General features: G+C 37.6%; 1 protein-coding gene and 1 long non-coding RNA gene across 3 annotated transcripts in view; one reads left to right on the forward strand and one right to left on the reverse strand.

The window, feature by feature from the left end:
- The window catches only part of LOC134806122 (synaptic vesicle glycoprotein 2C-like), a 76,604-nt gene that overhangs the window by 36,520 nt on the left and 13,838 nt on the right, over positions 1 to 26,246 (reverse strand). The gene's annotated exons all lie outside the window — the stretch shown is intronic.
- Positions 1,708 to 12,993, forward strand: LOC134806129 (uncharacterized). The gene is made up of 4 exons (XR_010146465.1): positions 1,708 to 1,851; positions 3,715 to 3,824; positions 11,384 to 11,520; positions 12,655 to 12,993. It is a non-coding gene; the product is annotated as an uncharacterized LOC134806129 (long non-coding RNA).

The following is a 26,246-nucleotide window of genomic DNA, read 5'->3' on the forward strand; positions in this document are numbered from 1 at the left end:
ATTCTGACTTTTGACAAATGTCATCATTGTCGCACATTTTCAAAAAAAATGCCAAAAGCACTGCCAATGATTAATACAGTATGTTTCTTTTTGTTGTCGATTATTGTTAATAACTTTTGTATGATAATTTTTTTTTTTTAATTAAAATAATAATAACCGTTAGAGCATTTCTGCGAAGTAACCCTACGTGGGATATCAGGGTTTGTCCAATGGCTAAGGTCACCCTGTATATAGATGGTCAAGCAAATCTTGTCAGTAGAAAAAGGCGTGAAATTCAAATTTTGTATCAGACGATATCCCTTCGCGCCTACATTTTTCAAATTTTGTTCTATATATAGATGGTCAAGCAAATCTTGTCAGTGGAAAAAGGCGTGAAATTCAAATTTTGTATCGGACGATATCCCATCGCGCCTACATTTTTCAAATTTGCCGCCTTTTTCTACTGACAAGATCTGCTTGACCAACTATATTATACATACTACTCTTTGCTTAAATCTGTCAGTTGCCGCCTATAGTGCGACATAAAATAGTAGAAATTAAATAAAATGGAACTCAAAAATGTCCATACTAAATTGTTGCCATGTGTAAGCATTTTACGTCAAAAATGTGACAGTTACGTAGAAACTGGCGCCCTCATTTATTTTCTATTATTTTATGTCACTATACGAGTACCTAAGTAGGTGCAACAAAGTCAATCGCTATATAATTTTTGGTTAACCGCGAGTTCTCAGTTCGGGGCGAACTACTAGTTATTAAATTCTTCATCGTATGCGATTACAAGCGTTAATGTAGGTTAATAATTAACGGTACTAGATCACTCCAAAGTGAAAAAAAAGTATGCCGGTCTTGCCCACAGTGACCTTAAGTATATTTAATTTTGTAAACCTCTACTTAGGTTACAAGTTCAACCGGTTGGTGGTGGTGAACCGATTTGGAAAATTAGTTTTTAGTTTGGAAGTATATACATAGTTCCAAGTTGGTCCCGTTTTTATCCCAGTTCTGATGATGGGATCCATGAGGAATCCACGGAACTCTTCGAATCTTATAGGCATACATATAGCGTTTTTTGTGTTTTCATCAATAAAGCAAGTAGGTATTTACATTCAGTTTTTATTTATATCAGTTAAAGTGACAATTAACGAAATGGAACTGCTGACGATGATTAAAACGGAACTCTTTAACGATGCATAGTTCACTTTGGCGATTTGTACTCTTGGTTAAGTTTACTAAGCCCGTAAGATTTATAAAGAACATTTTTATCAAGGTTTAGTCTGATGATAGGTTCCATGAGGGATTGAGGGAACTCCTCAAATCTTATAAGCATACATACAGCGAGTTTTGTATTTTCATCAACTAAATAACTAAGCATTTACAGTTACAAAGTGCCATTTGATAAAGTGGAACTGCTGATGAAGGCTTGAAGTCGGTTTTACTTTTTTTAGGGTTCCGTACCCAAAGGGTAAAAACGGGACCCTTTACTAAGACTCCGCTGTCCGTCCGTCCGCCCGTCTGTCACCAGGCTGTATCTCATGAACCGTGATAGCTAGGCAGTTGAAATTTTCACAGATGATGTATTTCTGTTGCCGCTATAACAAGAAATACTAAAAAGTACGGAACCCTCGGTGGGCGAGTCCGACTCGCACTTGTCCGGTTTTTTCTTAATTATCTTAAGCCTTTTTACGTAATTATATACTTTTTTCGACTTTTAAATATTTGACGCTGTCATGTTTTTCGAATAGTAAAATAAACATGTCAAGAGAAAAAATAGTGATCTTATTTATAGAAATCTACTAAAGTATGAATAAATACCTACGCAAGAGTAACATAACAACATAAAATGTACTAATTAAGGTATTTGCTTAAGTAATTAAGGTATTTGGTATATCGTGTAGGTTGTTTGTGTTATCCGCCTGTATTTTAGGATTTCGTTATCTATCCGAAACATGCGCACCCAAGTTATTTCCATGTTTTTGTCCCCCAAAACCCTGATCGTGTGAAGAGATTTTATTTACTTTGACAAATAGAGCATTTGCATTAACTACAGATATGAAAAAACGGGACCCTTTAGGTATCACTTCGTTGTCCGTCCGCCTGTCGGTGGGTCTATCCGTCCGTCTATCCGTGTATCCGTCCGTCCGTCCGTCCGTCCGTCCGTCTGTCAAGACCCTTGATCTCGGGAACGGGTGGAGGTATCGAGTTGAAGAGGAATAAAGTAAATACGAGTATTATTATTTACTAGGTATACAGTATGTCCAAAGGAAGAGTGCTATGATAAGCAGAAGTAATTTTTTAGGGTCCGGTACCTCAAAAGGAAAAAACGGGACTCTTTAAGGATCAATTCGTTTTCCGTCCGTCCGTCTGTCCGTCTGTCCGTCTGTCCGTCTGTGAGTCCGTCCGTCTGTGTGTCTATCTTTCTTTCCGTCTGTCCATCCGTCCGTCTGTCCGTCCGTCCGTCTGTATGTCAAGACCCTTTATCTCGGGAAAGGGTGGAGGTATCGAGTTGAAGAGGAATAAAGTAAATACGATTATTATTTACTGTACAGTAGGTATGTCCAAAGATTTTCAAATCTTTTATATACAGGTACTTATAGTATATTTTTTCCACGACAAAGCATGGTTTCATGAAACATTTCCCGAAAACGCGTAAAGAGGCACAATCCACCTGATGATGCCGACATGGCTCCCAGCTTCAACTGCCACAAATGCGGTCGCAAATGCCGGTCCCGCATTGGCTTATACAGCCACGAGAGACGTTGTTCCTCGCTTACAGACGCTGCATAAATCATCTGTCAAGATGTTAAAGGCCTGAATGATGATAGTATTTTTTTTAAAAAGCTTTTATTAGGTAGACCTGTATGTAACTAACTATGTAATGGAATCTAAGGTAACTAATTTAACCATCTTCCAAGGATCGTAGCGTCATGAAAATTGGCAGCTGTATGTAGTTCTGATGACAATACAATAATATTATGGTACTGTCGAACTGATCTGATGATGGAGACAGCAGGTGGCCATAGGAACTCTGTGATGAAACAAAGCAACCTAATTGTGTGTGTAGGGAACTTGTCCATGACAAGTATTTAATAGGTGTTTGGGCTTAGGCTTTTAATTATTTATTATTTATATCCTCCCGGGTGGGGAGAGACGAAGGAAGAGACATTGACCAAATTCCACACGGGCAAAGCCTTGGCCACAGCGAGTATATAATCACTCCACCTTATAAAACAAAGTCCCCCGCCGCGTCTGTTTGTGTGTCTGTTCGCGATAGACCCAAAAACTACGGATCGAATTTTCATGCGGTTTTCACCTATCAACGGAGTGATTCTTGAGGAAGATTTAGGTGTATAATTTGTTAAGGTATTGTGTAACCCGTGCGGAGCCGGGGCGGGATGCTAGTACCAAAAATGGCGTAGTTGGTGTCAATTTTACGTAGGTTTAGGTAGAGAATCTTCAAAAATAAAACAATAGATACCTACAAAGCAGTTGTTATTGGCCCGTCTTTATACACCTGTATACAGTTATACATACACCATACGGAACATTTCATTTAATTGGATGGGTGATGGGAGGCATGTTTGACCTTATAAATGACTGTGCCCAAACATTTCCGAAACATATCGAACGTTTTAGTTGCAGTTTTCAGTAGTGTAAAATAATTGGTATATTTATAGTACCTCCTGTTATAAATGTAAGTATAATATATTATTTTTTAAGGTTCAATGGACTGGCACTGGTTTCACCAAGAACGATGAGCGAGAAGCGATTGGAGCTACAAAATAAGAAATGAGTTGGCGCGCGAGCAGCGAGAAGCGAGTATAGTTCTGGTACTTACTTCTGATAGTTTTGTCGCCCGGCTATAAAGCGAGTGGTCGAATACGAGTTTGACGTTTTAAACACTGTATTTAAGGTTAATAAGGTCTACAAGGAAATATCAGCCTTCGTGAATTAAGTATTGTAACCTTAGTCACAGAATAGAAGTACAATGGAACCTCGATAGCACGGATCTCAAGGGAAACGCCAAAAACTTCGTGTTAACGAGGTTTCGTCTTATAGAGGGCATCGACTTAGAGAGGTTCTTGTAGGTTTTTGTTCGTCTTAAAAACGCATTAAAAATTCGTATTAGGCAGGTAATTATAGAAACGTAGAAATACAGTTTCTTTTTTTCGAGTTACAGAGGTTCGTTAGTAATATCGATATAGATGTGGTAAAACAATACGACTATTTTTTCTAGTTGCATGGTCTCTCCGACCGCCAAGCGAACATCGCTTCGCGAGTACCTACCGCTGAGCGATTTTATCGTTGACAGCTTTTATCGCTGCGAGTAAAGAGTGTAATAGTGCACTGCCTTATGGGAATTTAGTTCAGATTCGGAAACCGCTACCAACTTTTAGTATGTTGTTGGGCATGGCATTGGGTCTCGAAAACTGCCGGGAAACAGCGGCGCCGACCATCTACTTCATTCAGCCTCGATTAGCCTTTTATAGAAGCAAATTTTAACTACGAGCGTAGCGAGTAGTTCGAAAAGTGGAATCTTGAGTGTTGCAAGGGCTTCAAGGCTGTGAAGGCTGGCAGTATTTTCCCTCTGATCCTCTGAAATACATACAGGTCAGCCCTCTGGTCATTTGAAACCTCCATAAGGCATCTTGCTAACTCATAGAGGCGACGCCCGCTAAGCCCCTAACAGTTACTCTATGGCCTGAGGGTTTCAATGTTAGAAAAATTATGTACTACCTACTGCTTTTTATTTCTCTTAGAGTCTGTGCGGAGAGAGACGACTCATAGAATGTATTGATTCCCTTATGTTCCACGACTCTTCTCTTTCCGCACAGAGTTTATAGTTTATATTTGTAGTGCCAGGCAATGATAATAAAGGTCTAATTAATTTTAATCTTTTGCTCGACTACGGCAGAATTTGCTGTCTATGCGTGCATGTACTGTTTACATGAAACTACTGAACTTATTTAATAAATGAGGTGTCAATTCATTCGTGTTTGTAGCCCAGGTGACAAAAGCCACATTTTAACCAACTATCAAAGGAGGAAGGTACAGTTCGTTTGCTTGTTTAACAAGCAAATTCAATTTATAAATTAAGATTCCAGTCGAAAATGTCGTTTTCATGTATTTTATGTAATGTCCTTTCATTTAATACTCGATAATTAGAACAATTCTTTGCATAATAAGAGCGCATTAAGATAGAATTGTACAAATACAAATACAAAAATAATAGAAATGTTGGCGCGCTTTAGTTTTTTTTCTACAACTTTCACAGTTTTTATCGGAAATTTAAAATTTAAATTGTAATGTATAGTTGAATAACTGGTTTCTTTAATATTATACGCAACATTTTATTAACGTTTTTAGTTTAGCCAGGGGTGCGAAACTCCTGACTTCGGCCAAACTCGGCTCCGCTCGGCTCAGCATTGCTCCGAGCAATTATTAGGGTTGGCACCACTTGACTTCCTTTTGCATGCACGACCACAGATAAGATAATCACTTGAATTTTGACAACCCTAAATAGCAGAAAGAGATAGTGCCATATATTAGAAAGGGATAGCATGATTCGACCCTGAACCGCTGTCAAACTTCGGTTTTGTAGGAAGTTTCCTTTCTGTACGATAGTACTATTATTTGAGTCGCTTAAGTTCAAACTCGGGTAAATCCATCTGTCAGATTATGCGATTTTGGTATTAAGAAAAGGTAATAGGGTAGATATTTGCTGAGAGGGTCGAATGGATTTACCCGAGTTTGAAGTTAAGCGACACATTTATTCTGTGGTTTAGCTATAAAATCGATATACACCTACTTTTTTCATAAAAAATGGTATTCCTGTGTTTATAGCTCTTAAACCATATTTTTTTTCTGCAAACAATGTTTAGGTGACTTATAATACATTTCATTTCATAATTTCCACATATTTGGTCAAATTTGGATTTTTTTGATATCAGTGTATGCCTTGAGATGTCATCTTTAATGTTGTGGTACATTTCTTTAACGTCCGACTTTTGGTTTGGTTATAAAATCCAAATAATCGAATATTTTTTTACCTCATTTTGTTTATTTTGTAAATAGCTCTTAAACTGTTGTATATTTTGGTACACACTGTATAAATGAAGTATAGAATATTTCATTAGCTTTCATTTAATACCCCACACGTGTATGTGCCATGCATAGTTTGGGTGCAATATGCAATATTCGCAACGAGACGGGAGTCATTTTGATGATATCATTCCGCTGAAGGCCTGAAGTAGATGGCCGGCGCCGCTGTCTCCCGGCAGTTTTGGAGACCCAATACCATGCGCAACAACATACTAAAAGTTGGTAGCGGTTTCCGGATCTGAGCTATCTCTTCGACTGTTTCCCATAAGGCATAGTACTTTAAAGAGAGTCCTCGTGCAATGTGAACAGCCAGCGATCAACTATTAATATACCTATCTATCTCTTTTACCGACACGGAATCTCTATCTTATCGCTTACGGGTCATTTTATTTAAAGTTGTCCCCTACACTTTTTTTTTAATATGGGAAATTTTATGTTATTTCTACTCAGAATCACGAGCTCTTTCTATCCTAATAGAAGAAAAAAAGTGTGCCAAGGTTTTTATTTCCATTCCGGTACCGTTTTTCATAGACTTTGTATGGCAGTCACGGAATGTAAAGATCGAAAATTTTATGGGAATTTCGGGACACTTTTTTTCTCCTATTAGGATCAAAAAAAGCTCATGATTCTGAGTAGAAATAACATAAAAAATCCCAAATATGAAAAAGAAAGTGTATGGGACAACTTTAAATAAAATGGCCCTTACACGTCCTTGAACTAGTGCATATCCATCCATACTAATATTATAAAGGCGAAAGTGTGGCTGTCTGTCTGTCTGTTACCTCTTCACGCTTAAGCCGCTGAACCGATTTATTTGAAATTTGGTATAGAGATTGTTTGAGTCCCGAGGAAGGACATAGGATAGTTTTTATTTCAGAAATCATCCCTTAAAGGGGTGGTGTTTTGTATGGGGACTTAACACCAACTGCACAACAAACTTTGTCAATAGGAACTGTCCCGCCCGCGCGGTGTAGTACCGGCGCTGGTGCACGATTTAGTTGGGTATAGAATAGGGTTTACTAACGAATGGGCCAAAAACGTTTCCCAAAGTATCACATCCCAAACTATGTTTCCCAAATTATCATTTCCCAAAAAAATGTTTGGCAAAACAACTTATCGCAATTTTTCAGTTAGCAATAGTCTTTTTTGGCAAGTTATTGTTTAGCAAATAATTACTTGGACAAGTTTCATTTTACCAAGTATTATTTAGTCAAATAAGCATAACATTGCATGGCATACAGTTTACATACCAATAGATATTTTTATTTTTGTTTTATTTGAAATACTTAATCCCGACCTTGGTATTTTTATCATTTTGGTTATGTTTTACGCATAGGGGGAAGCGGGGCAGATAGGCACAAGGGGCAGTTTTGAACACCCACACTAATTCCTTAACTAAAAACTTATGTTCACCTTCTGCAACACTAAAACGTGGCTTTGTATGTGTGATTGAGGTACCAGCTTCGGCACATCTCTCCTGCCAGCCGTTGCCGCTTAGTGCGTGAAAACGTGTTTCCGCGGTCGCATAGTAAATAAATTATGATTTTTTTATCGAGTTGTGGTGCGAAATTTTAGACTTTACCGGATGAACATCATAATGAGCGCTTAGTACGTTTATTCAGTAATAGAGTAAGCTTATTATTTTAATAGTATATTTTTAATAAATTATTTTTCATTTATTTGACCATTGGGGTACTTTGGTACAATAAAGATTGGGGCAGTTTTGAACATGTCAAAGTGCCCCTCTAGTGTATCTAAGTGCCCCTGCCAGTTTTTTTGTTGTGAAATTTTTTTTTACTGAATAGTGCGAACGTACAAAGAGAAAAAAAAATGACAAAGAAAAGTTAAAACAACCAAAGTAGCTTTTTGTGAAAAACTGACACTGATTTCATTTTTTGTAGTTTTAGTGCACCTGCTTAATAACTGGTTGTCAGCACTTTTTATTTTACTTCGTGTAAAAAAACGCCGAAATAACTATATACCAACATGACAAACATAATTAACTTTAACTTACGAATGTAACATATTGAATATAAAATAACTTATTAAAACAAACTAAAACTACAAAGAAATTAAAATTAAAACTAAAATAAAAGAAACTTACCTATAAAATAAAAACCTAATTATAAAAAGAATACCCCCTCTAGCAGGTCCGCCTGTGGCATGGTACCCATTACGCTGGCGGCGTTTCCTCGCTGAACCGCCAGGGCGATTCGTTGCGAGAAATACGCGCCAGCTCTGGGGTCCCCTGTGGCGTCAATCAGCCGCCCCGACAGGGCCCTCACAAAGGCCTGCATGTCGGCTGACCAAGGGCCCAGTGTCTCTACCGCGAGCGCCGCAAACTCGTAGTCCTTAAGTAAGGACGAATATTTGCGGCGCCTGAGAACCTGGGCCTGGTCAGCCGCGCCGCCGGCCTGGGTGCGGGTCGCCTGGATATGGGACTGTGCGAAGGTATCTACGCACGTTGCGTCCCACACCAGGGCCCTACCTAGTTTCCACGGCACCAATGTGGCCCCGTCGGGGCGCCTGCCATCGTCCCTCGCCATGCCCGCGGGTTCGAGAATCGCAGGCACAGACGCGGTGGCAAGCGACCGACGGACCAAATCATTGATGGTACCGTGGCGAAATAGGCGGCCGGCGCTTTTGGGGCATGAAAGGCCATGTCGGCCCAGCTGATCGACGTTTTTGCCACAGGCGCAAGTGTGAGGGACACATATTTTGGACCCAAGCCTTAAGCATATAGCTATTCTCAAGTTACTTGGGTCAAAAACGGTGCCTATTTGACGGGAAGGGAGTGCTCGTAGCCAATAGCCCGACTCGGGGGCTGATACGGCTAGAATTCGGGCACGTTCGAAGTCGTCCGGACTATCCTGAAGAAGTGTGGTATGAGCTGCTTTTAAGGGAGGGGAGTCCCAAGCCCGCTGAATGTGACGGGCGACTGGGATGTCCTCACCCGGACACGACTCACACCAGGCCTCCCTGGCCTCACTTAGATTCGCTATCTCATCGTCAGGTATCTGAGGAAGGTTTAAAATAATACCGACGAGAGATAGCGAGCCGTATACTGAGGACAGGAACGCGGGTAGAGCCAAACTGGCCGAAGTGCGAACGCCCAGTCCACCCAGCCTTATGGGTAGAACCGCTTGGGTCCATGAACTATTGTCGAGATGAATGTTCAGTGTTTTGGAAAGGCTTGCCTGAAGGGAGGAGTCTATGGAAGACAGGATGGACGGAAATTTCCAAATTGGGCAACTGCGGAGTAAATACATAAATTTGGGTGTAAATAAGCAAAAACGAATGAGGAAAAGAGCCATATGGGGATTTATTTTAAATAGGAGGTCTGATGTATTATTGAATAAATTTAATTTACAGTTAATGACGGGTGCGATTGATTCGTCAAAAATTGGTGAGCCTAAAAGGGTGAGGGATGTTTTTGAATGAATGGAAATATTAGGTAAAACTGCGTTAAAATTTGTTAGTATATCTATTTTTGTATTCAATGGAACGTGATCTGGAATAAAAATTTCGCATTTAGTGAAATTTAATGCAAGCCCGATTTTCGAAAATTTATCTATGATAGATTGTATATCTTGTAGTACGGTTAGTGCGTCTCCGCCAAGGGAGCCGTCATCTAAGTACCAACAATTGAATTTTGAATTTAGACTAGAGATGATGGGGTGAATGACCAAACTAAAAATGGCAGGCCCAAGCGGATCTCCCTGTTGGCAGCCCATACTTGACAAGATAATATCATTTCCAAAAAGTAATTTTGAAGGTGCTCCGTAGCATTGCCAAATGTATTTGTAAAGTTCTGGTAGCTCTTTTTTTACTTCTGCTAACAGAGCACCGCGGTCGACCGAATTAAATGCATTTTTGACATAACTGTAGTATGTTCTAATAGCACCGCACTTAATAGACGTTTTGTAATGTTTAAAAAGTTTACTACTGGTCAGCTAACTGAGTTGATCTGTAAAGTGTGCTCTGCGGGGCAGTTTGAAACACTTACGGGGCACTTTGATTCACGTGCCAAAGTACCCCAAAACGATGTATCAAAGTGTCCCATGTAATGTATCAAAGTGTTTAAAGTTCATTTTGAGGCCTAAAATCGATTTCAAAAAAAGGTGTACCAAGCTGCCCCGCTTCCCCCTACGGATGTGATTAGTTGAACCATAAACATTATAATTTTTAAGAAAAAAAATACCGATTTCTATGGGGGCCGGTGAAAGATTATTGTAGATGGTGCACTATGTAGAAAAGGAGGTAAAACCACCCACTTTTCTAGTAGCATTTCGTTTCTGTAAGGGTCTTAGTTCTAGCCTAACCTAACCCACTTCTCTGATAGCAGTTCGGTTCTGTGAGGATCGCAGTTCGAACCTAAACAAACCCACTTTTCTAGTAGCATTTCGTTTCTGTAAACCTAACCTAACCCACTTAACGGCTTTTTTGGAATATAATATTAGCCAATAAAAATCGTAATTAAATAATTTTTTATCCTAACAACATTTGACAAAGTAAAATCATGCCAAGTGATAATTTGACCAAATAAATTATATGCGAAGTGTAACTTTGCTAAAGGTTCCTTTGGGAAATGAAACTATTGCGATAAGTTTGTTGGGAAGTGAAATTTGGCAAAAGGTATTTGGCCCAAACGAAAGTACACCATAGAATAGAGATAGTTTGACTCCCGGGGAACGACAAAGGTTTATTTTCATTCAAGAAATCACCCTTTAACTGATTGAATAAAATAATAGCTACCTACCTAAATTAATAATTCCACGCTGACGAAGTCGCGGGCAAAAGCTAGTATATATATAACAGTAAGCTACAGAGATGAGCCACTGAAAATATCATTGATACACAATTAGACACCTAACCTATTTTTGTAAGGATATATTATTATCACTGCCAAAATAAGTGGGCAGTCAACGTGAAATATGTTCAAATGCTGGAAAGTGCAGGGGTCAAAATGTCCATACGGAACCGGCTGTCTATGTGGCAAAAAGTAGGTAGGTTAGGTTCGTTAGGTAGCTTCAGATGCCCGAAGGGCAAACCGCCGAGAAATAGGAGCCCCGCGAAGCGGGGCTCCGTCTAGTTACGTCTAGTTGCATAGACAGCCGGTTCCGTATGGACATTTTGACCCCTGCACTTTCCAGCGTTTGAACATTTTTTAACGTTGACTGCCCACTCCCGGAATGCCCTCTAGTAGTAGAAGGTATTGTCATACAATGAATGGTATTATATTTTTTTTTTCATATATATACTATGGACATTCCTCGATGGCATCAAGTTGCAACCGGAAAGCGATGATCACACGGCAAATCAAATCCTGAAGACTATAGCAGCCACGTCAAAGAAAGATATACCTATCTACCTACCTACCTACCTACCTATTAAAAAAAATGTTTATTCTTTCTCGTTTGATATGTAAGAATGTATGTCAATAAGATGTTATTCGTTAAGACTGCGTCGACCGTCCAATGGCACCCTCATTGGGGCAATTATGATTTCTAAAAAATACAAGGCAATTAATTAAACTATCATATAAATGATCATATTAATATAATATGGGATCCTATTTGAAAGCAATTTTACAATCATGATCATACACGCCATATTTGTTAAAATTGTTGTTATTTAATTACCCTATGATTAAAAATTAAATTAAATTGATTTAAGACCAACAAAGGATCAATTTCGTCATTTTAATTTTAATCTTTCAACGAATGTTAGTAGGCATACGCACAAATTTATTAACTAACTACATATTTACAGATGATGGTGTAATAACAACAATTTTGTGTGGTACTATACAGCACGTCCACGGATGATTTTATTATTTCTTTTGCGGTACATATTCATGAAAAGAAAATTTTTAATCATGACAGCGATTTTTGCAGTATGACTGTCACATTTTGATGTGCTTGTACATAGTACAATTTGAGTACATTTGTTTTGTATTCATTTGACATTAAATTAACCATAAATATAGTGTGGTCGTGCCAGGCAGTATCTACCCAGCACGACCACGACCTGTATGTCGCTATGCCAAAACCGTGCGAGTACATTTTTTAAAAACATAAGTACATAAAAGTACATTTCTTTTCATGAATATGTACCGCAAAAGAATTAATAAAATCATCCGTGGACGTGCTGTATAGTACCACACACAATTTTAACAAATTTGGCGTGTATGATCATAATTGTAGGATTGCTATCAAATAGGGTTCCATATATATGATCATTTCTATGATCTCATTGCGGCCTTTGTATTAGAACAATAATAATCCAACCTAAATTTCGGGTCGACTATTGAGTCCAGGACTGCTGCCAAGAAACTTGATGTCCTAATATTTAAGGTGAGGCGGCACCAAGCATAGGTCCCTTCGTGCATGGAATACTGCTGCAACCTATGGGACGGTTCCGCCAAGTATCAGCTGGCAGCCCTGGACTCGATAGAGCGCCGGGCTCATATACTTTTTGGCGATGGCTGTCAAATCAAAGTTACAAAGTCTTGTTCATATCATCGCCGACGAGTTACATGTCTATCGGTGTTTCTAGGGAGTGCGCAAAAGAATTGCACGACCTGATCCCAGCTTTCCCTTTCCGGACGTCCAGGCGCGAGGAGCGAATGCACCCGTTCGTTGTTAATATTCCATTTGTCCGCACAAAACGATTTGCCTCATCTTTTTTGGTAAGGACGATTAAGGAATGGAATGCGCTTCCGTCATCTGTGTTTCCTGGGAAATTTGACCTCGGTCTCTTTAAAGCAAGAGTGAATAGGCTATTACTTACTGAGCCGGTAAGCTCCATCATCTTAGGCTCTGTTTTCACTTTCCATCAGGTGTGACTAGAGCCAATGCCCGTTCAGTTTATTATAAAAAATATATATACAAAGAGTACTATTGTATTATTTCAGTAGTTAGTGCCTTTGGGTATAGTGCGACATAAAATAGTAATTAAATAAACTGGAACTATAAATATTCAATACTAAATTGTTGCCATGTTTAAGCATTTTACGTCAAAAAAGGGATAGTAACGTAGAAAGTGGCGCCCTCATTTATTTTCTACTGGTTTCTGTCGCACTGTAGTTTGAGGCAGGAAATAGCCAATATTACGCAAAACCCTGCGTAGAGGGCGTTACCGTCCGTGCATTACATGACATGCACCGTCAAACTATTTGTATTTGTGCATTACCTGTAATGCACGGACGTATCGGTCCATGTCAGTAGTGAAGGCGAGGGACAGTTAGTGTTAATAATAATAGCACAACCCAGGGCCTATCACTCTTGGCCATTCGATCGACAGAGAGGCAGACAACGAAATTTCGATTAACGCGTTTTGCGGTAGGCCATCTGTAAACATAGGTACTGTAAACAAATCACCTTGATGCATCAATATCATAGTGAAAATTGTGAAGAAACTCCGGGGGGTCAGGGCTTTGCACATAGCAAGACCGGGCCGGGCCCGCACCGTGCCATTCCCGAGCCCTGCATGGTGATGACATAACGCTTTGCATAGAAAACGAAGCTCCGGAAGCTCCGGCCCGGCCACAGCCCGGTCTAACATGAGTCATCCTAAACTGGAAAAAAACCGGAAAAACTAAATTTTGTGAAATGATCGATAAGCATTTGATTTTTTCCGGGATTTTCATCCCTAATTCCACCCAGTAATAAAAAAACGGACTTTTCTAAATATGGTTAAAGTACAACTTGGTTTATGAACGTGAATAAGCATTTTTGAGCGTTCATAGGTGAATGTGTGGAGCGAGCATTATTTGACGTATAGGTGTGGGTTTAACAAAAAGAACGCTTGTCAATAAGGCGTTCGTGCTGTTAAAATTCAATTAATAATAGCCTTTATCGACCATCAACAGTGTAGTCCCCTTTTGATTGATGGAAATTGTCACGTATAGTTCCACTACTCGCCGCCGCACCGTGAATAGCGCGTTAGTTCATCTATCGCTCACAAGATGTCATTAATTCCTGTAAACGTATATACTAAAAAAAAAAGCTTTACTCTATGCTATAAAATACCCTTTCGCACGTCAAAAACTCCAAGATGGTGCCCAAGCCCATGGACAAAAAAGTCTAGCGATAGTATCCACACCTGTCAAAATTTGACATTAGCAATCCACAGTTAGGTGACAACGAAACCAAACCGACGTAACCGACATACCCCGAGTTCAAAGTTATAATAAACCGTATAGTAGTAATAAAACAAAGTTGATTTTTTCTTACTTATTTTTTCGATCGCATGTTTGCGATAGAATGCGATTCGACGAACATGCGATACAATCAACTGAGGATATGAAGTGGATTTCAAATGTCAGATAAGTACGTCTCGAATTAGGCCCCTGGTCGTTCAGTGACAGATCCGGGCGTTTTTGTATTTGGTTGACTATAACCAATAAATGTTATAACTACCCGAAAATGTACAAATTGTTTGTTTACTTTTATTTAAATACCTAAAGATACAGAGTAATATACATTGTAACATGTTTTGTAATTGTAAGTAGGTACATGGTCTAATAAAACATGGTCTTCCATTCCCAGAGTGACACGCGATTACGTCACAATAACATTGCCACTTTATTTCAACATAACATGTTACATGGGTACATTATACCTATGGTTAATAAGTTAAAATATTTCTTTATAATTTTATAATTTTCATTTATATGTATTTTAGCTTAAATTTTACAATAACACGTCATTTTTAATTACTCGTTAGCAATATCTTCCGATTCACGAAAGAAATTTCAGACTTTCGGGTAATTCTGTTTATACTACTGGCAACACAGGATAGCGCTGTGGACATTTGACAATTCGGATCTAGATAACTTCATGCCCTGACCGTCATCCTTGTCGAACGCGTGTTAATTGTTATTTCCTTCTCGCTCAGTGTCAGCAGTCGCAGTGTTTTCCAAACTTTTCACGTCGTAAGCTTGGTAATTAATGTGTAACTGTGAATTAGTTTTTTAAACGTTTGTCTTGTATAGATAAATAAAGTTTAATTTAATACATTAGATTTGTTTTATTTTACTATGTTTCTACATGAATAACTTAAAATTAATGCCGTTAAAATAATTTTCACCGTTGGTTAAAATTCTACCACATTTCAAAGTTTGAGAACCTGTAAACAGCATGATGACGTAGGCGCGTGTCAGTTAGGTCATACGCGAATCTCGGAATGGAGTACCAGGCGGAGTATATTATTATACCATGAGTAGGTAGTTATTCGTTGTAATTTAATTTTGGTAGTATACAGCAAACTTTCCTTAGTCATAATAACATAATAGTAATATTTTCGCTAGGTACACCTGTTCCTAAGTAAAGGCACTCTTTGTACCTAGATACTTCAAAAACTAAAGAGAACATTGCATTTTGTCCACAAGATAAGTATGTTTTGAGTTGTTTCCTCAAGTTGGCTGGTTGAATTAACTTATAACTTAATGTTGATTTTGAATGATTTGTAATGTTTTACAAGTACCTAGTATTTTCCTCAAACAACAACTTTGCCTCCTTAAAATAAATAATTATTTCCAAAATCCTGTCATCGTAGTGCCTATTTTGGGACACCACTTTACTACGCTCGTATTGATCGTTTCAAACGACTCATAATACTAATATTCCCTGTTTGTTTGTGCCGACACATAATAAACCTGCTTTACGATCCCCGTAATGGCCAGCATGTTACGTCCACATAGTTAATTGTCCATTCGTAAACCCTATTACCAAGTGCATAAGGTCGACCAAAGGCCTGCGTTTTCTGCCATCATTGACTCAGTTAGTTGACTATGGATAGTCCTTATTTCTAGGAGATAATGACTACCAGTGGATAGTTAAATGTGTTTAATTACCGGTATTGAGTCGTTGGGATACTTTGAGTAATAAAATGGTTTTGGAATAAACCAGCTGAACGCGTGGAATAGTACTGGGATGTACCTAAACTCATGCTATGGCTAATTAAAAGTATTGGAGGTTTTGCGGAAACTGCTACGATATAAATATAATATAAAACATGTACAGTTTAGTACTGTGCAACTTTTTGTGTCAAAAGATTAACTTACATCAAAGTTTTTGAAATGATTAAATGACAAATGTCAAAAAACAAAAGTGATTTTTTATTACTAGTGGCTCCGTGAGCTGTAGACTTTGCGATAGGGGTAAAAAAAACTTCGTTGAGTCATTATTGCAGCGACCTCACAATAGTTATAAGTGCCACTGGCGCTTAAGTCCTTTAGACAAATTTCCACCATTTTTAACACTTTCCACAAAAACATGCTCACAAATTTCACGAGATCCGTTTAACAAATGCGTCCTGCAGTGAAGAACATCCGGACATGCAAAGTATAAGCTGAAACGGAGACCCTCGCTCACGCTCGGTCAAAAATACAGCCCGAACGTTCGTGGTCCAAAATTTACTACTAAACCACAGATGCATTCTAATAACTTATCAAATTCATTATTTATGCCGCCGGTGATTTCAATTGACATCCTTAGAATAATCAATTCATTAAAAAATACGAGAAGCACTGGCTACGATGACATTGATACTACGATTCTGAAAAGCGTTGGTCATATAGTGGCACCAGTTATCAGTCATTTAATGAATCTATGCATAGTAAATGGAGTTTTTCCTGATAAATTAAAAATAACTAAAGTAGTCCCACTATACAAAAACGGAGACAAAAATGATTTGGAAAAATTATAGACCAATAGCCTTGCTATCAATTATATCTAAATTTTTTGAGAAGGTGATTTATTCAAATATTTACAACTATTTTGAAACAAAAGGATTACTTGCTTCAGAACAAGAAGGCTTTCGTAAAAATCGGTCCATTGACGAAGCGATATATGAACTGGTGTCAAAAGTTGTAGTTAGCATGGACAAACGAATACCCGTAACAGCAATGTATATGGACTTGACGAAAGCGTTTGACTGCGTGCATCCCAAGATCTTAATAAATAAGCTAAGAACATATGGTATTAGAGGCAACGTACTAAACCTAATTGAGTCATATATTAGTGATAGGAAGCAGTATACAGTAATAACGAAGCTATGTTATGAAACAAAAACAGAAGTCACATATTCGTCGGATTTGAGAGAATCTTTTTATGGGGTGCCGCAAGGAAGCATGTTAGGGCCCCTGCTCTTTATTATCTATATAAATGAGTAAATGACCTTCCCAAAATTACTAAATATCCAATGGTTCTCTTTACGGATGATAGCACCGCTATTTTCACTGGTACAAGTTTGAATAATTATGACTTTGATATTAATTTCGAAATGAGTAATGCTTTGGAATGTATTGTAAAGTGGCTTAATGAAAACAATCTAAAAATAAATATTGAAAAAACAAAAATAATGAATTTTAGACAAAGGAAGAACGAACTGGAAGATTTAGATGTCAAATATAAGGGGCAACAACTTGTAGAAGTCTACAACACAACATTTTTAGGATTGGTTTTAAACAGCAACATGAATTGGAAAGGTCAGATTGATAATTTATGTAAAAAGTTAAGTCGTTACTCCTATGCACTGTATATGCTAAATAAAGTATAGTGCGTCAAGCAAATCTTGTCAGTAGCAATGTAAAGCAAACTAAAGTGGGGCAACACTCAAAGAGTAGTATTGCGCTAAAAAAAGCAGCAATGTACAATGTACATCGAACCAAAACTTTTTTTTCCGCTGAAATCCCCCGCCCGTCAATTCAAATTGTCACTCGCGGATTCTCTATTGAAAATATTTGAATTTGTTATTTAGGTATAGACGGACAATTTAAAAGCGGTGTGTGATGTTGATAAAAATGATTAATTAATTTGAAGATCTCAAAATAAAATTAGAAGTGGACTATGCCGTTAAACAAGAATGTATGAATAAAATCATTGCTTCAGCAGGTAGTTGTCCTACTAAATTTTAATATTTTATTAGATTTCTCAGTTGGCACTGTAGGCATTGTAGGCATCTTAGCTTTGATTAAGCACAACCTTATTTAAAATATTGGTATTTAATGGTGACACAGCAGAAATATCTCTTGAAATAGAATCGATTCAGAATGTAAACAAAGATGATGGCTGTCATTCGCGATCCACATTCCACAGATAAAACACAGATGACACGCGATTTTCGAATTATTCGAACACAGTGTTGCTAACCCGCGATTTTTCAAATTTGCCGCCGTTTGCTACTGACAAGATTTGCTTGACCCAGTATAGCTAGCCAATCTGTTGTGTTAACCGCTTATCATGCATATGTATCTTCTAGTCTCCGATATGGCATCATTTTCTGGGGGAATTCGACTGACTGGTACCTGGCTTTCAAAGCTCAGAAAAGATGCCTTAGAGCGACTCATCATCTACTGCCCACAGTATCATGTAAGCCATATTTCGTAAATTTAAAAATATTAACTTTTCCTTGTATGTACATCTATGAACTAGTAATTTTTGTGAAGAAACATCCAGATATATTTCGATGTCTTAATAGTCAACGTCTGCAACACATGGTCTGTGCACATCCGAGAACTGCTTGTCAAAAAGCGTTCTCGGTATGGCTCCTAGAGTTTATAACAAGTTACCTGAACATATAAGGAAAGTGTGTGACATAAATAGATTTAAAAAACCTGTAAAAGTATTTTTGGTTAGGAAGGCTTTCTACTCATGTAATGAATTTCTCATTGACAACCTTTACTGAATCATTATTATTAAATTGAAAATGTGATATGTATAATGATATATTTTTTTTATGATTTTTATATTATTTTTAATTGATATTACATATTTGGACATTTTACTTAATTTATTGTTTGACATACACACTGCCTGAAAATCTTAATTTAGTGCATGGTGCATGCTAATTGCTATTAGCAATCAAACTTAATTTCGTATGCCCTTGGGTACGACATAGTGGAACAATTTTCCTTTTTTACCATCTTATGCAATATCATGTTGTGTACACCTATGATCGACGAAAAAAGCATTTGTATTTGTATTTCCATTACAAATCCTACGTTTATCTTATATAACATTAGGAAAAAAAAATGTAACAATGAAAAATTGGCCGCATACATCAGGAACAACACGCCAGACAGCACATGAGACGAAAAATTCCACAGTAAAATATAATTGGACGGCATTTTCATGGCGCTTCGTCAAGGACGTCTGGCGTTAGAGCTACAGGCCCTAACGTGAAAAATGAAATTTAGCTATAATGTTAATATCCAGAGAGGAAAATGAGGACTACGTTTGTATGGAGAATTCTCCTCTTTTTAAATCAATCGACAGAAGCAATCATAAAAGTTTTCCGACTGCCGGGTCAATGGCCGCCGCCTACGCACATGTGACATTTCAGGCGTACATATACATATATTTGAATATACGGATACTCAGTGCACAATTGTAAACACTTTACAAATTAAATAAAGGTCTTACATACCCTGTGAACACCATTATTTTCCATATCTCATAATGTCGCATACGCCTCCATCATTGGTAAAAGCTAATAAATTAACCTTACCTAAGACCGCCTGATGCTACCTTTATTTATATTGTAAGTCTGTTTTGAATTTGTTTTGTATGTGGTGCAATAATAGTACATTACGATACAAGTGCATAAAATAGGGAATTCGCAACGAGTGGCGGTAAATTAAAACACGACTGAAGGGAGACAAACGTACAGTCACGCGTGGCTCAGTCCGTGATTTCGTCGTGTCGCTACAAGTACATGCAGCCCACACCAATTTTGGTGTCTATCCATTGTAGTTGCACTACAGGAACTGACGCCTGCTCGCGCTTACGCCACCTAGCGGTCATATCTGTCGTAATAGACGTAGACGCGTTTTGTTAAAGAGTGAACCTTCTGTACCTAGTACTGTAGCATACTCTATAAACGCACCTGTCACAACATCCTTTGTAAACACAACGTGCTGTCAAACCTTAGCAAGTGTCACTGTGACAGCACCCTCTTGCGATATATCCTTGACACGGGACATAGCTCGCTCTAACATAATATTAACAATATTGTAAATATCTTTAAGTGGACGTTAATAATAAATACCCGAAGACTTTCCTACATTCGTTTTATTGATTTTATTTTATTTATTCTGTGACTCTACTCCTGCGACTATTGTTACAGAATAAATTATAGTACTAGTTAGGTACAGAAGATTCACTCTGTAACAAAACGCGTCTATTACGACAGATATGACCGCATGTACTTCAAGCGACGCGACGAAATCGTAGAGTGAGCCACGCCTGGTACAGTATACATGTACTTGTATACATATACATATAGTCGTGAAATGTATATGGTCGGTGAACGACCCAGCCCAGCGTAACTAAATAAATAAGTAAATGACACCTACATTCATGTGGGCGGTGAAATAATATAATTTTAGAAGTATGTTAAATTAATGATATCTTTTTTAATCACCATTGCCGAGTGATGAAAGTATTACGACATTTATTTCACTCAAAAACTTCAGTCGTGGGATGAAAGGAATAACGCTTTTTACTAGCGAGGAGAGTGGCATGCGAAAATTGGTTTATTTTAGTGACTAATATATGGAAGACCGCGCTTTGCTCGGAAAACATATAAAAACTCAAAAATGCTCGTTTTCCCAGAGATAAGACCTAGCCAGATCGATTTATCGCCCTCGAAAACCCCCACATAGCACATTTAATTGAAATCGTTAGAGCCGTTTCCGAGATCCCAGAAATATATACCTATATATATTTTTAAACAAACATATAAATATTTAAACAAGAATTGCTCGTTTAAAGGTTAAATTAATTAGTCAATCGTAGGCGACAACACATTTATTTTACACTTTTTCTGTTAATGATTTTCTGAGTTACACTTTAATTGGTCACTAATACTCACATGATAATACCGCGAATTGTAAAAAAATAACCAAGCTTATCAAAACGAGATCTAAGACAACGCAAATTCGTAACGATTGACGAAAGTTAAGAATAGCCACAATAACAGTAAAAGAGCAGACAATGAAAAACTACGTTAAATGAAAGAAAAACAATTGAAACATAACATCGTTAAACGGATGATTACCAGCAACTCTGTACGATGATAATAAAACAACTTCTAATAAGTATAGGGGTTCCGTAGTTTATTTTGAACATTTTGAACTAGTGGTTCTGTGAGAGGTAGACCTAGCAAATCTTATGGCTCCGCCATTTTGAAAAAAAAATTAAACCACAATAGAACATTAAATTATCGAGTCTGCTAAAATTTCACGAGAATCCGTTTAGAAATACGACATGTAGGAGACAACATACGAAAGCATTTTTGCTCGCTCTTCACGCTCGCTTGTTCAAAAATGCAACTACAGTTTCATTTAATATCTTAATTTAGACAAAACTTATATCTATCTATCTAATATCTTTAAAGGAGCAATTCTTGTTTAAATATTTATATGTTTCTTTAAAAAAATATATATAGGTATATATTTCCGGGATCTCGGAAACGGCTCTAACGATTTCAATTAAATTTACTTTAAGGGGGTTTTCGGGGGCGTATAAATTGATCTAGCTAGGTCTGATCTCTGGGAAAACGCGCATATTTGAGTTTTTATGATAATATGTTTGCGAGCAAAGCTCGGTCCCCCAGATATTGTATAATTGTATACCAACAACACCTTTTGGAAAGGAGTTTAATAACTTGCCTTTTTGCATTTGATTCATTAGCTCATTGCTACGCGTAGCTACGACGTAGCAATGCTACGGGTCTACAGCCGTATACGGCCCCTGTAGACCCCTTATAAGGGGTCCAATCGTCTATTCGAACTTCTTGACAAGCATCATACACAAATATCATAAAAATTATCAAATGAGATGTTAAACTCTTAAATTGACAACGTGATTCTATATGTACTCATTGAAATAAAATAGCCTCGGAGTAATTAACAATGGAGCCGCCATTAACAGGCGTTCCCCTCTGTCGAAAATAGGCGGCCAATGGTCAACCATATGTATGGACTGACGTTTATCTGACATGACGTACCTATACATTTGATGTGCCCCTCCCCCGCAAAAAACGGCAGACTATTTTGTACCGAAAATTTTAGACATGGCGTCTCCGTTGGTTATATCCTCTAAGAAAATAGCTTATTTGCTTAAAATTATTACCTACTCTAAGTTTTTGTCAGGCAGTGTATGTAAATAGTTGTAATGTTAGGCCTCCGTTGCATTTCATACGGATCTCTAAAAAAGCTCGCGTGGTTATTTTCGCCTGACAATGCGCAGTTGTTTGTAATTACCTCAAAATACAATCGGCCGCTGCCTCGAGCTTTGCAGTTTTTGCGTTAAGGCGAGGTATTCTCGGGCCGGTTAGTGATCGTAACGACGACGAGTTTTAAACTAGCGACATAACTTGCATGTTTAATTCAGCTTTATTTCAATAGCTAGTATATCGATATCGATAGTATGACGATGAACTTTTACGCAAACTGGGAATTGTTCAGGCTACGCTACGTACTTTATTTTTCACTTATTAATCACGTTAATATTTCTAACAGTTTTTTGAGATACAGTTTGTTTAACATTAGTGCGAAAATCTGTGTGTTTCAACCCTAGCAAGTAGATCCTATTGAATGACATGTCATGTGTCAATTTAAATTGTAAATAACTTTGTAGGGTTGTCACTGATATAAAAATATTAAATTTTAATGATATAACGATTTTGTTTTCTTTTAAATCCAGCTTTACGAGTATAACAACTCGATTGCAGATCACTTAGATAATACTATCCTTTCAGCTCAGACTCTAGAAATGTTCCAACCTGTATAATTTCAACAGAAATCACACTCCGCGAGAAGAATGTGTTGTCTAAAAGTCGTCATATGGGAACAAAGCTGAAAAACAGTCTGTTAACGTCGTTTGTAAATTTGCTTGTATGAAAACTTTGACAGTTCTCTATGTGATGACAACTCTGCTGCCACCGCCATGTTTAACGTTGATCCATTTCGTTGCTTGTTGTTAACCTACCCCACCAGTCTTCATTATTCACTGGTCTCTGCTTCAACCCTTGTTCTGAACGCTAGTATTTGTATGTATTTGTCGGGGGGTTTTCATAATTGCCGGGGATTCCCCTCTGGCGCCGCGCTGCCAGGCTTCAGTGCGTGATTACTGATTAGTTTATAGTATGTTGAAATCTATAAGGCAGATATGGTACAGAGAACTTAAATCATGGTTATAATGGCGTATAATAATAGATTAACCAAGTAAAAAAACGGACGACTATTTAATTTGAACGCGAACGAATTGAATATTTAATTTAATTTATACAGTCGATAAAGTGATAGTGAGCTTCTTCTATAGATATGTCATGTCGCTAATTATGTCTATATTATCTGTGTACAAGTACATATTATTGACCATATACCTACGTACAGTACTGATGTACCCAGTAACGATTGTTTTTGCGTGGGCGACTGCTATTAGCTAACGAAGGGAGCGTCCTATCGCGACGTCACGCGGATACATCCTAATCACCCGGATCGGGTTTCACGGGTCAATATTATTGATGGCACGTCAATAATTTAGCGATTAAGAGCTATTATGTACAGCTTTATACTTGCGCCGATAGAATCTTGTTAAAATTGTATTATATCCCTAATTATGAATGGCGTTAATAATAAACGTCTTTGAAATGTAACGGTATAAAGGATAACTCGTGTTAGACCGGGCCGTGTCCGGGCCGGAGCTTCCGGCGCATCGTTATGGAAAGCATCACGTGATCACTTGTCATGTAATAAAAAAAGTAAGCCCCGGAAGCTCCGGCCCGGACACGGCCCGGTCTAATCATCATCTTCAAACCGGTTTTGCCTATTTATTTGTGATGATGGTGTGATGTCATATTGATGTTGGTGTTTGTATGAGACTAAATTTTATAGAGCTTTAGTCAGTACACAAAAGTAATAAATGCAAGTTAACAATCAAATAAAGGTGTGCTGGAAAATTAAGTGTCTTGGGTTGAATTTTTATCGAACAAATGAACCGTCTTCCGGCTGACATGGTTATTATGATGATAGTACAAATAGGTATTTAAAAAAAACTTACACTGAAAAAAAAAATGAGCTATCGAGCACACATTAAAATTATTTCATTAAGATTAACTGCTATTACAATATCAACTAATCTACGGTCGTTCGTACGTAACGTACAAACAGTAAACTTTACTGCTTGGTTCGGTAGGCTCATATGGAACTGTTTAAAGCATTAAACGTTAATGCAATTTCAATTATTTTAATAGTTATTTGTACAACAAGAGATCAAAGTTTGATATTTCTTCGAGTGCTTATTTTGAGTCCCGTGCAAGCGAAAGATTCTATAATAATCTAATTTAGAATCTTGAGCGTAGTAAGGGATTCAAAAGCGCACGAGATGTAAATAACTTTGATCTCCTGTAGTACATAAAATTTTTCACCTGAGCAGTGAGAACATACCTATTAGACAACTTGAAAAATGTAATCATTCTTCGTCACTTAATACCTATGCACTCATACTTTCTTAACATATACCTACTAACAATTAAGTTTAATTACCGCAATCGAACACAAAAACAAAACGTAATAATAAACTTCAGTAAAATAATATGGAAATAACGAACATCAACTGACACTTCAATGTGCAACTTTTTTTGTAAAAAAAAACCTCGTAAGATACGGTCCGAATTGCGGATACGTACTATTTGTCAACTATAGTAGAAAGTCTTAAAAGTAGAATAATTAATTTTGCTTGATAATTTTTTGAGTTCATTATTTTAATTGTACAATAAAATAGCTAAAATATTGTGTTTTTACTACTAAATGTATTTAAACTTTATTTATATTAATTAATTATTAAGAATTCATACTCGTACGTGGTTTGGAACGATGCGTTCTAACGTTTTTCGGGGGTCTATTATAAACCGTCAATATACCGTTGAATGTCGTTTGAACTTTTTTTTGTCTATTTACTTTTGCTAACAGTGTGAAAGGAATAGAACCCAAGTATTTCGAACTTGTATTAGACCCCGCATGTTGAAATGACATTTGACTATAAAGGTCACTTGAATGTCATTTTGTCTCACTCAGTGAGCAAAATCGCATTTTGCTCACTGTTTTTAAGAAGCATAGTACCCTTGTTCGAGCAGCTGAGGTGAAAACGATTTTTTTTCTCAGTGTAATAGTGTCCGTACCCGTGTTTGAAAAAAAAAGCATCAAAGTGATAGCGTTTGTAAAAATACTCTTGAGTTTCTGCTTTCATTTTCCGTCTTTTTCCTTACGATGCTATTTTTGTCTGAGCAACGACGCTGACTGCCACGTTTGAAAGTGAAAATGTATGAAGTGAAATACAACGTAGACTAAACCAAAGTTTCGTCGAAAGCAATTACTGCTAGTAAACAAAAGAAGGATACCATTCAACTGTCTGTCGCTTCTTTGATCTTGTAGTATTGTATAACCTGACATCGTCAATTTTGTAACAATTTCGGTGCAGCGTAGTTGAATTACTTAATGCATTCACTGCCACTCCCACTCCCGTTTCATGGATATTCGCCAGGTGAGGCACTTTTCTGGATGCCCCAAACGGACATGTGAATTCAACTAACTATTACCCAGTGCCTCAAACGCAGATATGAGTGCATACTAGACAAAGGTAGAACATAGAAGTATATCGACTGCGTTATGGACCGTGATTACCTTTTGTATTGTGTTCGAGCTCCCGATATTAATCGCGAAACTAACCGTGAATCATTCACCATTCATAACTATTAAAAGTAGAACATTTCAAAATTTTGATGTCACATAATATGCGTTGAAAGCACTGGGCGAAAGTCAATAAATATATGTATGTACTCACAGACGCGTTCAAGGCACTGGGTGGACTTTCGCTCTACACGTGACGAAATCATGCAGGACTCGTGGTATTCGTAATGTCTTGGATAGCACGAAAACGAGCTCATTATTAATTCATAAGAAGTAACTTATTTTAACAAGAAATCCAGTAATTAATTGGGACTATTATTGCCTACTATTGCCTGGCGGTCTAGCCAAGATGATAAGTAATCTTTGATAGAAAACGCCAATCGAAACTTACATAATGTATGGAAATATGTAGTCACGTGACTTTTCGAAGCATCTGTCAAACCGATAA

This window comes from Cydia splendana, chromosome 2 (genome assembly GCF_910591565.1).
Source record: "Cydia splendana chromosome 2, ilCydSple1.2, whole genome shotgun sequence".
NCBI lineage: Eukaryota > Metazoa > Arthropoda > Insecta > Lepidoptera > Tortricidae > Cydia > Cydia splendana.